The sequence below is a fragment of the Macrotis lagotis genome, chromosome 5 (assembly GCF_037893015.1).
Source record: "Macrotis lagotis isolate mMagLag1 chromosome 5, bilby.v1.9.chrom.fasta, whole genome shotgun sequence".
In the NCBI taxonomy this organism is placed as follows: Eukaryota; Metazoa; Chordata; class Mammalia; order Peramelemorphia; family Peramelidae; genus Macrotis; species Macrotis lagotis.
In genome coordinates, this window is record NC_133662.1 from 259624107 (window position 1) to 259641083 (window position 16977).

General features: G+C 42.3%; 1 protein-coding gene across 16 annotated transcripts in view; it reads right to left on the reverse strand.

The window, feature by feature from the left end:
• MAP3K13 (mitogen-activated protein kinase kinase kinase 13) overlaps window positions 1–16977 on the reverse strand; it is a 179451-nt gene that overhangs the window by 63726 nt on the left and 98748 nt on the right. The gene's annotated exons all lie outside the window — the stretch shown is intronic.

Here is a 16977-nt window from a genome sequence, read left to right on the forward strand (position 1 = left end):
AGGTCACTCGAGTCCCTGTCCCAATTGTCTTATCCTTAGCCCTGATTATTGAAGATGAACTGGATTGACAGGACTTGTCATTGTTTGTTCAGCTGTCCTTTAGTCTATTTGTCCCCAGCCAGCTTTGTGTTCATTTTTGCATGTGGTCATTGTCTATCTCAATAGGATCTAAGGTGTCTTTTTAACTCTGCAATGTCACGTCCTTGGGGTCCTTTGGGAAATACCATGTGGCCCAGGGATGATGGCTAATGATGGCAGAGGCTGTGTTCTCTTTCCTGGACGAGCCCTGTGGGGCTCCACGGAATCGAGCCACTGCCATCCTGGACCCCAACCAATCATGGCCATGTGTTCTGGTCCAGGGAGTAGGAGTGGGGGCTGGGCAGGGACTTAATCTATTTAGACTTTAGCAAATACAGCAGATCTGAAGGCAGGTCTCCTTCCTCCTTTTTGATTTGATTATTCTCATTCTTTTAAGGAAATAGGAACGTATCAAAGAACTCCAAGCAGTTTCCAAAGCACCGGCTCATTTATCTGCAGCTTGGTCCAGATTCTTTCTCTGTTCCTGTATTGTCTGTTCATTTAAGCTGGGGGTGGGGGGTGGGGGATGATCTGGTGGATGAAGGCAGACTTTTTCTCTTTATGCAAAGAAGACAGAGGCGACATCTCACCGAATTAGGCTCCCCACACTGCTGCTTAACAGCATTAGCATAAGTAGTTCAGCCAGAGGGGAATTGGACAGCAGCTGAGGCAGCCTAATAACCCCCCCTGGGGAAAGTCCCGGGAATTCACTGCCCAGCTGGAGGGAGAAATCGAATCTCTGCTAATGATAATTCTTCCTGCTTTGTATCTGGGGTCTGCTCCCAACACATGGGGCCAGCAAGGCCAGAGACTTCCAGGCATCCTTTGACCCAGGATATAAAGCATCCAAAAACAAGAGACTGACAAATTCACTTTCAATCTCAAGATAACTGGGTACAGGGGCAGTCCTCAGTGAAAAGAGCCCCAGGCTTCTCATCAGCCAACTCTGGTTCAAAACTCTCCGCCCCTCCCTAAGATTTAATATCTGGGTATGACTTAACCTCTCTAGGCCTCAATTTCCCCATCTGTAAAATGATGGGGTTGGGCTACCTGGCTTCTAAGGAGCATTACCTAAATCCTTGATCCTATAAATTAAGTAATTAATGGTTTATTATTTCTTTTTTTTTTTTTTTTTTTGCAAGGCAATGAAGTTAAGTGGCTTGCCCAAGGCCACACAGCTAGGTAATTGTGAAGCGTCTAAGGCCGGATTTGAACTCAGGTACTCCTGACTCCAGGGCCGGTGCTCTATCCACTGGGCCACCTAGCTACCCCGGTTTATTATTTCTTAAATGCCCACATCCATAATATTAATAGCTACCATTAATAGAATTCTTTTAGGTTGACAAACTGCTCATCATACCTCTTCTTCCTGGAGTGTCACAATAATCCACAGCTATTCTTATCCATTCACACTTCACAGGTGCGGAAATGAAGTGGTTACACAGTTCCTAGGAGCTCCATTTTAAGCATGAGGTGATCAAGTGGTCACGCAGCCATTGGAGGCAAGATCTGAACCCAAATCTGGTCTCTCCACTGTGCAGTGCTTATCATGGTGATAAGCACAGGATGATGCCATCTCACTCATTTTTAATATAGACAATGAATCAGAGTCACTGTGAGATTCTATTAGTTGTGGGAGAAAAACAATTATGTGATACCATTGCTAGGAGAATGCCCAAAGGAAGTCAAACTCAGACCAAGGGGAAGGTCCTTTCTACACCAAAATATTTATAGCAACATTTTTTGTACCAGCTAAGAACTAGAAGGAAAGTGGGTGCTCCTGGAGTAGGAAATGGCCCAACAAATTGTGGTATAAGAATAAAGTGGAATATTCTTGTATCGGAAGAAATGGAAGATACAAAAATTCAGAGAAACCAGAGAAGAGTATGTGTATGAACTGAGGCAAGGGAAAATAAGGAGAACAACATGGGAAGACTTTGGAAGGCTGATCCCATGAGGGCTCAATTAGAACACTGGAGGAGAGAGCAAACTAGGTCTCCTACCTCTTGCCTCTGGCCCAGCGTTAGAGCAGACTACAGTCTGCAATGAGATTTGTATTTTCAAACAAGGTCAATATCCTGATTAGTTTTGCTGAACAGGAATAATTAGCTGGGGGGGGGGGGTCTGCTGTGGACAGGAGAAATCAGTGGAAAGTGATAGTGATTTTTTAAAAAATTGATAAAAATTTTTTTTAAAAAGAAAAAAAAAAGGTTTGCTCTCCCAAATTAATCCCTGGTTAGCGGGGACCAGTGTTATTTGTGATTAAGACTCCTGCTCCAATGACAAGGTCAAAGACCAAGTGCTGATTGTTAGGGGCATCTTTGAGAACTGGGTGTGTTGCCTTCCAGGACTGGCACCAAAGTTGACCACAGCTCCAGAGACCAAGACCAGCCAGGGCCTGCCATCACAGAAGGGCAGTGGCAATCCATCTTGCTAGATTTTTTACATCAAGTGATCCTACACTCTAGTCCAGATACTTAATATTTTAGGCCAATTTGGCCAAAATTCACATATTGATCAATCATAAACATTATGTCAGCTACTGGGTTATGGACTGAGAATAAAAGATTTAAGCTTTAATAAACAAGCTAACAAATAGAAGATAATTTGCAAAGCTTAGAGTGTATGATTTATGGGGGCAGAGTCAAGATCGTGGAGAAAAAATGCAGCAAATGAGCTGAAATACCTCTAAACACCTTTCAAAAATGCCCTAAAACAATTCCTGGAGCAATAGAACCCACAAAAGGATGGGGTAAAATAATTTTCTAACCCAAGACAACTTAGAAGCCTGGCAGAAAAGATCTGTTCCTCCGGGGTCAGAGAGGACATAGTCCAGCCCTGGCTGTCCCAGCACAAAATGGGCCCAAGCCAACCAGAAGCATCCCTTGGAGCCTCTAAACCTGCAGTAGACTATGGATGGGAAGAGGGGCCCAAGACTTGATCAGAAGAAGCTGATCTGAGATGTCTCTGCTGGCATGGGAGCAGGGCTCTGTTGCTTTGCCCATACTAGTATCTTGGTGGCAAAACCAGGGCAGGGAACAGCACTATCACCCCAGAGCTTGGGGACCACAGTAGCAAACCATAGAGCCAACCACCTTGGAAGAACTGAAAACTTTTAGTTCCCTGAACAAAACCCTGAAGCTTGGGAGTGTATGTCCTTCACTCTGGAAGCAGAACTCTACTTTAACAAAGAGTTAGGGGCGGCTAGGTGGCATAGTGGATAAAGCACTGGCCCTGGAGTCAGGAGTACCTGGGTTCAAATCCGGTCTCAGACACTTAATAATGACCTAGCCGTGTGGCCTTGGGCAAGCCACTTAACCCCATTTGCCTTGCAAAAACCTAAAAAAATAAAAAAAAATAAACAGAGTTAAAAGTCAAGAAATAGACTGGAAAAATGAGCAAACAACAAAAAAAATTCTGTAAGCTCCTGGAGGGCAGGGACTGTCTCATCCTTCTGGGGGATCTTCAAGGGAGGTTGGCCACTTCCTGGGACGTGGCCAGTATTCTTGGTGAGAAACCAACTCCACCAGAAAGTCTCTGAGTCCCTTTCAAGTCTGATGTTCATTTTATGATTCCCTACTGGTGAGGGCAGAGAATTATTATCCCTGTGCCACAGAGTCGAGAGGGCTTGGCTGGAGGCCTTCAAGCCAAAACTGGATTCCGAATGTAGATGCTGGGGCTGGGGCTGGAGTGGCTGCCCTGACAGGTCCCTTTAGATTTGGAAATTCTGGGATTCTGGGAACTGACATTGACATAACATTTCTCAGCTTTTCAAAGGGTTTTCAGTTCCTTTCTTACTGAATGAACGAAGCCTTCCTTTCCTCTGTGGGACCTTGGACCACCCAAGCACTTCTGAGGGCAGTCTCAGACACCTCTCGAATCCCAGCAGATATGGGCTGCTATTGTGGAACCTCCTGTGCGGCCATGCAATCATATTTCTAAAGCAAACGCTTCTGGCCAGCACAAGAAGATAAGGAGTTAGTATTACTGAAAACTCTTAGTGCTAAGCCAGGGTCTGGAGTACAAATATTTAAAACCCAGTGAAACACACAAAAGCAATAGGAGAGTAGCCTCCCCCCCCCACCCCCAGGTCCCTAAGCCTAGAGGGCTTTTTTACAGGCAAAAGGAGGGGGAGCCAGGGTCAAAGGTCAGAGTGGAGTGGTGAGCCCTGCAGCTCTGTCCAGTTGTCCAGAAGAGCTACTGGACCCAGAGCCTTAGACTGGGTCAGATGGGAGGGGCTCAAAGGCTCCCTGATGAGGTCCTGGGCACCCAAAGACTGGAGGAGGCTCCATGTACACGACAGCACCCTAAGCTAGCACACGACTAGAGAGGCAAACAATAAGACTGTGGGAGTTCTGTGAGAGGAGAGAGATCACTGTGGGCTGCCTGTGGAGAATAGCTTCCCGGAGGAGGGAGGACTGCAGTGGGGAGACTTTAGCTGGGGAGAGAGGAGGGCAGGGAGGAGAACACATTGAGCAAAGGTACCTTGGCAAGGGTGCGCATGAATAGAGGCTGGGGTGGTGGTACGGGGGGGCTCAGAAGCCAGTCAAGCAAGCTGGGCTGGAACGGAAGGTTTGTATCAGGGAGTGATAGGAAATCAGACTGGAGGGGGGCCGTAGGATGGAGCAAGATGGGACTTATTCAAGAGGACAAGGGAGCCCTAGAAGGCTGAGGAAAGGGATGTTCTTGTTACTGGACATTGTGAGCAATGGCTAAGTGCTTTATGATGGTTTGTGATAAGGTTGGCTGAAGAATGGGGGAGAACAGTAAAGAGAGACCTCTAGCTTAAGAAAAGCTTTTGTTCCTGAAATCCATGGTAATCCTAGGTCTGTCCCCTACTCTGTCTGGCCTTCATGAAGTCACTCTACCTCTGAGGCCTCTGCTTCGTCCTCTGTAAAATGGCCCCCAAGTTCCAGGTTCTCAGAACCTAGTGTATTCTAGGACAAAAGCGTCAAAGTCACAGGCAGAATCAGATTAAAAATGTAATTAGAAAATGTTAACAAGACAAATAAAAATATAATATAACATGTTATTTTATGTTTTCTAGGTCAAAATGAGATTGACAGCAGTGGTACAGAGAAAGTAGCAGAGCTGCTTAAGAAGAAAGAAGTCTGGAACATCAGTTAGACCAGAGAAATCCTTGCAAAGAGGGGACACAATGTCATAGGTAAGGAAGGAATGATTTTTAAGAAATCTCAAACTAGGGATAATACTAAAATGTTGGGAAAAGATACAAATAAACAAACCAAAAGGGGACCAAGAAAACACAAGGAACTAATGATTCCTTTATCATCTCTACAGAAACTTCCTAAGAATGATTTATATACCCAATTAGGGTATCCTTGATGAAAGCATAAGGAAGAAACAGCCATGTTCCGAAGACACACACATCTTTACACTGAATTTAATGTCCTCCTCTGCTTAGGATCTGGGGGTCACAAAAGAGCATGTGACTCAGTGGAGCCAAATGCCCCCTTAAAGTATCTCACCTTCACACACCCATGAGGGCAACCTTGAGATCCAAGGATCTTAATGCTATGGATTAGAGCTGAAAGGGACCTTGAAGACCATCTCTGAGGCCCAGAGAAAAGAAAATGCTAAAACTACATCTAACCACATTTGTTAACTCAACCAGTGATGATTTATCACATTTTTTAATGGGAAAATGAATTTCAATTTCATCTTAGAATGCCACGGACCCCCCCCCCCCCCGACCCCAAGGAGTGGCTTCCCTTCCCTACTGAGGAGTCAATTGCTCACTCTCCATTGTAGGGAGTGGGAAACAGCTAACTATTTTTACAAAACAGTAACACTTTTCAAAACCTTCCAACAAACTGATTCTTCAAGATGTAGATGGCCCAAGCAGTGTAGTATATGGTTAGAACTCTAGCCTCGAAGTCAGAAAGACCTGAGATCAAATCTTGCCTCTGATAATGTCCAGTTGTGAGACAATGAGCAAGTCCCTCAGTCTGTTCCAGCCCTAGTTTCCTGCTCTGTAAAACATGGTCCTAGAACTCAGGGCTCCTCTGTGGTCCTTTCTGGTCTAAATATGTGAATGTTGCCCTGGGGAGAGAATTCTTTTTTCAAAACTTAGTTCCACAAGAATTAAGATTCACTCTTTTGTCCAACATTAACTCACAAGATAAAGGCAAAATTAATGCCCACCCAGAGAAGAGAAGACTGCCAACTGGAAGTAGTTAGTTTCTCCCCTTTGTACCTACCCAGGTGGGCACTCAGGGCTGGCACAGCCACATCTCGCCATCTATTAGTTTATATCTTTTCTGACTACAAATATTCTTTTTCTTCTGTTATTTTCCCAAATTGGGATCATTTCAGAAACAGTTCATCAGCAGAAGGCTGAGAAAAAGAAACCGGGAACCAATGTCTGTACGTGGAGATATACAAGAGTGCCCAAGAGGACCCTAGTGCTTTCTAGCTAGGGTTTTAGATATTCAAGGCTATTTAACTGCTTAAGATTTCTATCCTTAGAGCTTACCACTTTTGAGAAGCTTGAAGATTTGGACTGACATTACCTCCATAATGCTTATAACAACTGGCCCCACCCCCACCCCCACCCCCAGCAGAAGATGACTAAGCCAGGGCTCAGAGATGCCAAAATCCTCTTTTCCCAGAGCTTTCAGCCTTGTAAGCCATCAAGGAAGAGGGTAAAGGAAGAGAAGCTTGGAGGTTGTGCCCTGTACCAGAGAGAAGCTTGGAGGTTGTGCCCTGCAGCAGAGAGGAGGACTAAGCTTGAGAAAAGAACAAAAATGTCCATGAAGCAGCTGAAGATGTGGGCCAGAAGCTTGGGATGCAGATGAAGCATCTCAGAAATGGGAGATATCGAAGTTATTGATTCAGATGCAGAACCTCAGAGGCTTTCTAGTCAAACCTACTCATTTTACAGATGAGGAAACCAAGATCCAAACATCACTTGTAGCTAGAAGGGTCCTGGAAGGTCACTGAGTCAATTTCTCTCCTTTCAGAGAAGAAACTGAGGCCTAGAGAGATTAAGAGAGTCCCAGGTAGGATTCACACCTGGGTCCTTTGCATTCCCGGCCCCTACCTCTGGAATCTCCTTTCTTGCCTACTTTGTCTCACAGAGTCTTTCTTTGAGACTTACCTTAAGCACCTACTTCTGCATAAAGCCTTTCCAGATCTCCCTTCCCAACTGTTATTTTCCCATCACCTTAAAAGGAGTGAAATAGGGAACAGAACTAGGGAGGAACTGGGCAGGAATAGAGGAAAGGATGGGTCCTGGCATATAAATGCTTCTGAGAAAAGCTACTAATTTACTTAGCTGTGTGACCTTGGGCAAGTCACTTAACCCCCACTGCCTTGCAAAAAGAAAAGCTACTGCTGAGACAACCCTGCTTTGACATTAGACTTATGTGAGGGAGCAGCTAGGTGGCGCAGTAGATAGAGCACTGGCCTTGGAGTCAGGAGTCCCTGAGTTCAAATCTGGCCTCAGGCACTTAATAATTACCTAGCTGTGTGGCCTTGGACAAGCCACTTAACTCCATTGCCTTGAAAAATCTAAAAAAAATTAAAAAAAAGACTTATGTGAGGCATAGGTCTCCTCAAGTTACAAGGGAAGGAGTGAGTCTTACTGTGACTGCTGAGATAGCATTACTCAGTTTGAACCTGCCAACCAAATGCTGCAGTGTGTTTCAGTGATTTATCTATGAAGAATTGGAGACCTTTTAGATTTAGATGGGGGGAATATAGATATCATAAGAAAACATCAAATGAGCATTTAAGTAGTAATAATAAGCTGAGAAGGGTTCATTTATAGAGAGATCTCAGAATCTGAATTCAGAGAGAGAAGGGAGGTGCTCTTGGGCTCTAATTTCCATTAAAATGTCAGCTCCTTCAGAGGAGGGATCCAGTCATTCTTGTGTATCCCCAGACTAGTATTTTGGCTCACTTAATAAATGCTAAATGGCCCAGTGGATGGAGCACTGGCCTTGGAGTCAGGAGAACAGAAGTTCGAATCCAACTTGACACTTGACAACCAGCTGTGTGACCTTGGGCAAGTCACTTCACCCTGATTACTTCATATCCAGGGCCATCTCTTTAATTGTCCTGATTCCTATCTGGTCACTGGACCCAGCTGGCTCTGGAGGAGAAAGTGAGATGGTGACTTAAATCTAATTCATGTGCTTGTCATAGCATCACCTCAAACATTATTATTATTATTATTATTATTTTGTGAAAGATTTTTCTTTATGTTGGGATATGTCTTCTGGACCAAAACAAAATGTAACAAGAAATATTTTTTTAAGACTTTCTGATTCTTGAGGTGACAATACTTGAAGCTAGAGAATGAGTCTAGAATAGAAATGATTTAAGGCAGCATTTCTTAGTCTTGTTGTCTATGATTTCCCTTGGGCAGCTCTCTGAGCAAGCTCAGAATCATGTTTTTTTTAATAGATAAAATAGAGATGATGAAAAAATGAACCAATTATATGGAAATTCAGAGATGGAAATATTTTTTAAAAAGCAAGTTTGTGGATCCAGAGTGATGAGCACTAAGATTTATGGCCAAAGAAGATATAACTCATCTTTTGTATTGCAGCATGTGTGGAATGCTGTCACTAAGGAAATGGCAGTAGGAGCCACAGTCACAGTACCTGTGGCCACAGGGACTGTTTGTCTTGGGCAAGGTTGACACTGCTGACAAGGGCAAACAATTGTGCAAACACAATGCCTCTCACAAACAGGTTGAAATGCCTTTGGGCTTTTCAGACCACACGGGCCCCTTCAAGGGTTTCTTCCTGGGTCATCACAACAAGGCCACCAGACAACTCCAGTCGGAGGGGACGGATATTTGGGACATTAAACCAAGGTGAAATAACAAAGAATTGAAAGAGATCACCAGCTACATGACAAGATCCTCAAAGGGGGATATATCTTAAGGGTTCTAATCTCATCACTGCCTAATGGGGCACATCACCCTCCATTCGCTCCTGCCCACCATCTGTCTAGGATACCTCTGGTCCATGCCCTTTCATAAATATTGTTGAGGAGGTGGGAGCACATTATCAGTGAGTGGTTGGTTACCCATGGGGCCCATGAACAACCTAGTTCCCTTGCTTCTTCCTCACTCTCGCTCCTTTCTTGGCCATACGTCTCTTTAGTGATGGCTAATTTTGCATTTAATATAATAGATTTATTTTGTTAGAAATAATACAATAAATATAACATATATAGCATGTATTTTATTAATCTACATGCCTATCTATAACAGAGATAAAACAGATGCAATATGCATATAACTAAAAGGCAGCTCTAATCATCTAATTAAGGATTTCCTAACTAGGAAAAAAGGGTCATGCAGAACACACCAGCAGTCACTGAAAAATCTGTAAACATCCTGGTACTTTGAAGAGCTGAAGCAAACTGAATCCATTGCCTCTAACCTTAGCAGGACACATATCAAGGAATAGTGAAAGACCACAGCAAAGCAATCAGTAGCTAGTGAGAGAGGGAGTGCTGGTTATGGAGTCAACAGAGAGACCTGGGTGAGTGTCCCACCTTGAGGACTTATTACCTGGATGTTCTATATCCTCATCTGTGAAATGGGGAGAAATATAAAGGACTGGGTCTGGAGTCAGGAAGAGTCATTTTCATGAGTTCAAATCCAGCCTCAGACAAATACTAGCTAGGTAACACAGGACAAGTTACCTCAGTTTCCACATGTGTAAAATGGGCAAAACAACGAAAGGGCAAATCACTCCAGTGATGGCCAAGAAAATCAAACTGGGCTCACAAAAAACTGAACACAACAAAAGCAAATGAACAACAAAAATACATATAGTACATCCATTCCCTTACAGAGTTTCAGTGACACTCCAATGTAAGTAAGGGGTTGGCAAACTTTAAAGTGCCATAAAAATGACTTCTTGGTCATCTGAAGGACTGCTCAGGCCCAGATGCCAATGTGGCAGCAGATTTGGCAGGGGATACCGAAAGACAAACATGTTCAGGAAGTAACAGAACTACTTCTGAAAAACTCTGTCCTTCAATGGTGGGCTCAAGAGAAGTACATATAGTCATAGAGACATTCTAAATTGCAGTGGTGTCCAAAGCAGGGCGAGAAATAAGATGCTGGGACATAAGGGCTTGTTGTGTCTGAGCAATCCTACCTGGGATATTCAATTTACACCACAACCCTGCAGCTCATTTTGGAGATGCACAACAGCAGAGCAGTTAGTGATCCTGGGAAGAGAGCCAGGAAAAGAAAACATTTGGATCAGGTGATAAGCATACCAAGAAACAAAGGTTAGAGCTCCTGCAAAGGCTAAATTTACATTGGTTGAGCTTGGAAGAGAGCAGGTCAGATCTCATTTGCACCTGTTGGAACAAGGGCTGAACCTCACTGTAAAATCCAGATGGTCGAGTTCTGGGCTCAGTGACAGCTGAACGCATGCTGCTCCTGTTAATGGCTTGGGGGTCACCTGCAATGGGGATTTTTTACAGAGTGGTCTGTATTATAACTCACGGCCATGGGAAAACACTAGTTTTTAACAGCAGGAAAATGTTCTCTGAGGTGGCCAAAAAGGAACAATTGGCAGAATCTGAAAAATCAAGAGACATTTTGTTTCTTTGTTGATATTCTGTAGGTTGGCCCTGTTTTCAAGCTCATTCCAAATTTTCACTTTTCCATCCAAACAAAGCAGCAAATACTGCATGGTAATTGGGGGGCTGGTTGAGACTGGAAGCCAATGTTTATTAAATATGTACAGCCTTAGCTGCAGAACTGGAGTTGACCAAGATGTGAAAAATCTAGCAATTGTCCCCAGGTGAAATTGAACATAAGTTTCTTGGCTTAGGGTAAAATATTTCAAAAATATATGTTTGCAATGTTCCCAGGAAATAGATGAACATGGACAAAATTATCGCAAGGGGACACAGAATGGGGATTATTGTTGTTAGCTGCTTATATTATATTTTTCTAACAAATAGAACTGATTATGGAGTCATAATGGGTTTTTTCATTTCCTTTTTTGGTTTGCTTTCGTTGAGTTCATAATGAATTTTTTCAAGAATCATATTTACTGCAGGTTTTGAAGAAAAGTCATGCCAATAAATTAATAGAAATTACATAGATATGTGGATCCAGAAAAAATGATAATTAGTTTTTAATAAGTTTCTTGTGTATTTTTCTTCTTTTAGATTTATAACAAATATTAAATTATTTGGAAAAGAAAAAGTAGGAATTTTTTTGCTATTTAGTTAATAAACAAGAAGATAAAGGCAGGTCAGAACCCAATATTTTGAGTTTCACTATTGCTAAAACCGTTAAGGCAAAATTTGTTGACAAATTTTATAATGGAATAAATATAACATATTTAGATGCCTGCTCACTTTAAAAGTGTAGAACCCAGTCCTTCCAAATTTTCTGATTCTAAACTCCTTAAATCTCTGATAAAAATCTATGGGAGATCCTTTCCCCACTTTCCTCTTACTACTAGGAACACACCTGTCCTTCCTTTCCCCGTGGTCTTTCTTTGATTGAACTTTTGTGGATACTAGGGGACCACTTAGAATGTCCATCCTCTCTTGCCCTTCCCCTTTTTCTGATCATACTATGCTTGAAAAGCCTTTCACATAACTTCTCATGGGGGCGGGGGGAGATCCTCTTTGGGAATATGCTGAAACCTCCTAATGTTCAGCAAGCGTCTCTCCTCCATGGGCCTTTGGGTCGCCAGATTTTGAGACATTCCAGGACCTAAGAGAACCAGATGAGATCACCACTCTATTTCTATCCAAGGGACTACCATCCTACTGACAGCCCTCTGGGTTACAATCTTGGTGTCATCCTTGACTCTCATTCTTCTGCCCCTCAAATATCCAACAGGCTGCCAATCTTGGTATTTTTGTCTCCACCACATTCTGGTGGAGAAAAAGTACTGTGCCTGGATTTACATGAGAGGTATGGATAAGTTTTCTCTGGAAGTTTACCTCCAGGAGACTACAAATGGGAATATATATATATACATTTTTTAAGGGCAATGTACACTACATTATCTTTGGATCTCTCCGAATATTTAGGCATGTACTCTACACACATTAAGTTTTAACAAACATTTGTGTTTGTCATTATCTGAATGGGATATCTCTAGTAGTCCACTGATGGAGGAATTATCTCTTAGAGATTGAGGTGGTGAAAATTGGAAGCAACTGGATGTGGCCCTCAGGCCCCAGGATTTTTAGGGAATGAGAGGCCGCAGCCAGGGACGAGTCCATTAAGGAGTTTCCAGTGGAGGAGTTTGGAGAGCTCGCCAGTGCAGTGACAGTAGTGGAACTGAATCCACACAATAGCCATCCATGTCTGATGTCACTGGTCTTGGAGAGACCTAAAGCACAACTGACTAAAGAAAGCCATCTCAGATTCCCTGGAGGTATATAAAGCCATCTCAGGTTCGCTGGAAAAATGATGATGATGATGATGATGATGATGATAATAATAACTGGAGTTCATATTGAATTCACATTGTATGGCTTCCATGGAGAGAAGCAGAGTGAATTGGCCTGGGAGTTAGGAATATTTGCTTTTGATACATCTGGCTGGTGTCATCTAATTAAAAGGAAGGGGTTGGCTCAATGGATGAAGAACTGAGTTCAAATCCAGTTTCACACACTTAATAACTAGGTGACCTTGAACAAGTCACTTCATCTCTGCCTCAGATTCCTAAACTATAAATAGAAATAATAACAGCCCTACATCCCTGAGCTATAGTGAGGCTCAAATGAGATATTTGTAAAGTACTTCACACACTTTAGAGTACTATATAAATGGCAGCTACCAGTTTTTTAGGAAACCCTGCTCCTCCTCTGGCAGCTCTCTCAGTCTCCAGTTGCAGTGGGTACAACCTATATTTTGAGGAGGGCCCTACTGGTATTATAAAGCTATTTTATACACAAGGAAACTAGAGTAAGAAGTTCAATGATTTGTTCAGGGTCACACAGTTAGGAAGTGTCAAAGGTCGGATTTGAACCAAAGTCCTCCAGATTCTGAGATCAGTGTTCTTTTCACCAACTTGGGAATGAATGAGAAAGGGAACAGAGCAAAACAGTAACACTGTGTTCACCCCACAATATTTGGGATTGGACACAGATTTGGATCTGATAGACTGTGAAGTTTCATTCAGTTCTGAGAATTTGGCATTCTGGGAGATTGTAGGCACTCAATATTATTTTCTTAATTGATAGAGCAATGTCCAAGTCTTTGTGACCCACTTGAGATTTTTCTTGACAAAGATATTGGAGTGGTTTATTATGTAAATACACTTCCAGTTCATTTTATAGATGAGGAAACTGAGGTAGATATATCAATAGCTAATTTTAAAAATCATTTTTATTTTAGGGTAATGGCTAAAGACAAAAATGTCTTATTTGATTCTACTCAAAAAAACTTCCCAAACCTGAGTAAAAGGTGAAGCTTCGAATCTAAGAAAGTTTTATTAAATCATAGGCTCTTCAAAGCTCTTTCGTATGTATTTGACATCACAAGGGTCCTTTCAGGTAGGCAAGGGTAGCATGATCTCCATTAAACAGAACTTTGCATATCAAGTAAATTATGTGACTTGCCCGAGGGTACACAGTCAATCCCAGAAGTGAGGCTTGAATTCAAATTGTTTGATTCCTTTGTTCAACTCTATCATGAAGGCTCTGGGGAAGGGCAAAAGGAAATGTGGTAATCAGACCTGGAAAATATCTATTTGAACTGGTGCTAAAAGCCAGTACTTGCATTCTCAGGTGGCCTTTGTTGGAAAGAGGCATTCATTGGTAACATCCTGGGGAGGGAGGAGTATGGACTACTAGTTGTTTGACCTTTAGCAAGTCATTTAATTTATGTACCTTAGTTGTCTCTACCGCAAAATAAGGAGATGGGTTTAGTGGTTGCTATTTCCAACTCTTCTGAATGGTCCTATGATTCTGGTTTTGCATTCAAGATGAAGTTTAGGGTTTTCATTGGAGTGAGGTCCTTGTGAGTCCTCCAAATAACTTTTCTATTTCCTTTTTTTTCAGTATAACAACAAAGAATTTTACAAATTGCCTTTCTTATAACAGTCCTACGATGCGTATGGTGTGATTATTATTTATATTTTATAGAGGACACTGAGGCTCACAGTTTGAATGAAATGGTCAAGATTGATTAGCTAGGAAGCATCAGAGATAACATTCAAATATTGGTCTCATGACTGCAAGTCCAGGAAAAATTGGTTTCTGATTGCAAGTCCACATTCTCTTCAAACTTGGGCCCAGAAGTCTTTCCAGAGAGAGAAGCTAAGCCTGATAGCTCAGTGCTTCAGGACCTTGTATCTTCATCTTTACCCAGGACCATGTTCTATCCATGTTCCATAGTTCCTTTGCATTTAAATCAGCACTAACATGGCCTTTGGAAGGGAATATCATTCCATTCACCTTCCCTGAAAACTCCCAGGCCCAAACTCACTTCTGGGGCAAGATTCCCCACGTGTCTGTTCCCCCTAAAAGGTAAGCTCCTTGAAGGAAGTAGGATGTATATGTCCAGTAGCACCTGAGGTTTTTTTAATTATGTATATGTAATAAGCTCTTAATAAATGCTTTCTATTCATCCAGAGCAAGAGAGAGAACATGCTAAAATTCTTCCTCCTCCTCCTCCTCCTCCTCCTCCTCCTTTCCCCCAGGCTTTCAAGCCAGAAGTCACCCTGGGTTCCTCCTTCTCTCACTTCCCCATATTCATTAAGGTGCCATGTCTGTTGATTTCATCTCTGCACCATTTCTTGACATTGCCCCTACTCTCCTACAGGCAGGACCTCATCACCACATGCCTGGACTATTGCAATAGCTACCTTCTATATACATATGCATGTGGATGAATATTGCAAAACTTTCAAAACATGTCATTGGAAAACTAAAATAATATATCAATTAGAAAAAAATGATTAGCCCTTTGGCTTGCCGATATATCTAAGTTTTAATGTTTCCTCAGCTCCATTCCTCCATCACAATTGCTATTTGGGCATCTCCAGTCAGGTGTCTCATGGGCATCTCAAACTCCACAAATTCAAAAAGAATTCATTATCTTTCCTTCCAAACCCCTCCCTTTCCCCACTTTCCTCTTACTACTAGGAACACACATGTCCTTCCAAGTCACCCAAGCTCAAAGGCTCAGTGTCACCCTTGAGTCCTCACTTGCACCCCTGCCTTGTGGTTCACTTACTGCCAATCTTGTCTCATCTACCTTGACACAATCTCTCCTATGGACACACTCCCTTCTCTCTATTGAACAGGGCTAGATGACTGCTCTCCTGAGCCATTACAATTGCTTGCTAATTGGTCTTCCTGCTTGAGTCTCTCTCCACTCCTGTAGATTTTCTACCCAACACTCTTTGGATCCCTCTGAAGAATCTACGGGATCAACTAGCATTCCTAAGCTTGGTATGGAGAGCTCTTTCCTCCCTTGTGAGCTGTCCTGGATGCTTTCTCCTCATTGCAGTTTCACAGTTTGCTTCCAGGCTTTGTACTGCAAGTGCAGGAGATCACCATTCATTGACACAGAAGAGATCATGGATGTGTTTAGTTCCTAGTATGTTGCTTCTCTCTTCAAGTCTACCTGATCCAGAAACATTTCTATCACCTTCTCTCTCAGCACAGGACTCAGTCTCACTTCACTGCGAAGACCATGTCTCACTCACCTGCACTAATCTTTCCCTTACCACACCTCAAATCTTGATCCTCTTTTCTTTGCTCTCAGACACCAAGGTGGAGGTGGCCTCCTTCCCATGTTCATTCTGCCAGCCTCAAGTCTCTTCCCACTCCAATCCCTCATCCACACAAAGATTTTCCTAAAACACAGCTCTGATTGTGTCACTCTGAGAATAAACTCAAATGATTCCCTATTGTCCAATGAAGCAAATACAAAACTTTAAATACGGCATTCAAAATCCATCATACCATGGTCCCTTCTACCTTTCCAGGCTTCTTTCACCTTACTTCTAGTGGCACTGACTTCCTGGCTGTTCCACAGACAAGACCCTCCCCATCTCTTAGCCTTCTAATAGTTAACTATCTCCAATTTATCCTATATCAGGCTTGCTTTGTATATGTTTGTATGGTCCTTGAGGGAAGGGATGGTCTTTTGCCTAGCACACACTCCCAGATTGATTTTTCTTACTAAGCATATAGGAAAAGACAACCTGAGATCACGTGATAATTTAAAGGGCCTAGAGACAGGTCAGCTGCCTGGGTCAACAGCTGTTCCTTAATTGCCAAATCTAATGGCCTTCACTCAGTCTTCATCCTTTTTGACCTTTCTGTGAGCTCTGACACTATCCATTAATTTTTCATCCAAGCCTTCTAGGTTTTCCTCTTATTTGTCTGATCACTCTTTGGTCTCCTTTATAGGATTTTTATTAGTCACTTCCACCCTTTTTTCTCCCCCTTCTATACCATTTTGTTTGGTGATCTCATCAGTTCCCAAGGGTTAAATTATCATCTCTATGCAGATGATTCCCAGATCTATAAAAGGCTGTCTCCACAGCCTTACTGCAGTACTAAGGTTAATAAGCTTTCTTAAAAACCCATTTATTTACTTTTAAATTTTATTTTTTTAAGTTCCAAATTTTTGCCCTCCCCACCTACTGAATAAGTTAAGAAAAACAAATATATATGGTCATGCAAAACAATTTCCACACTAATCAAAGGCAAAAAGAAGGCAACAAAAAAAACAAATGAACAAAGAGCAGAAAATATGGTTTTCCCCTGAGTTTATCAATTCTGTTTCATCAGACACCCTTTTGGAAATGTGGAAGGTCATCATGTTGATTGGAATTGCTATGTCTTTCAAAGTTGTCTGTCTTGTCTAAATTAGCCTCCTGGTTTTCCTCATTTCATTTGTATCAGTTCATT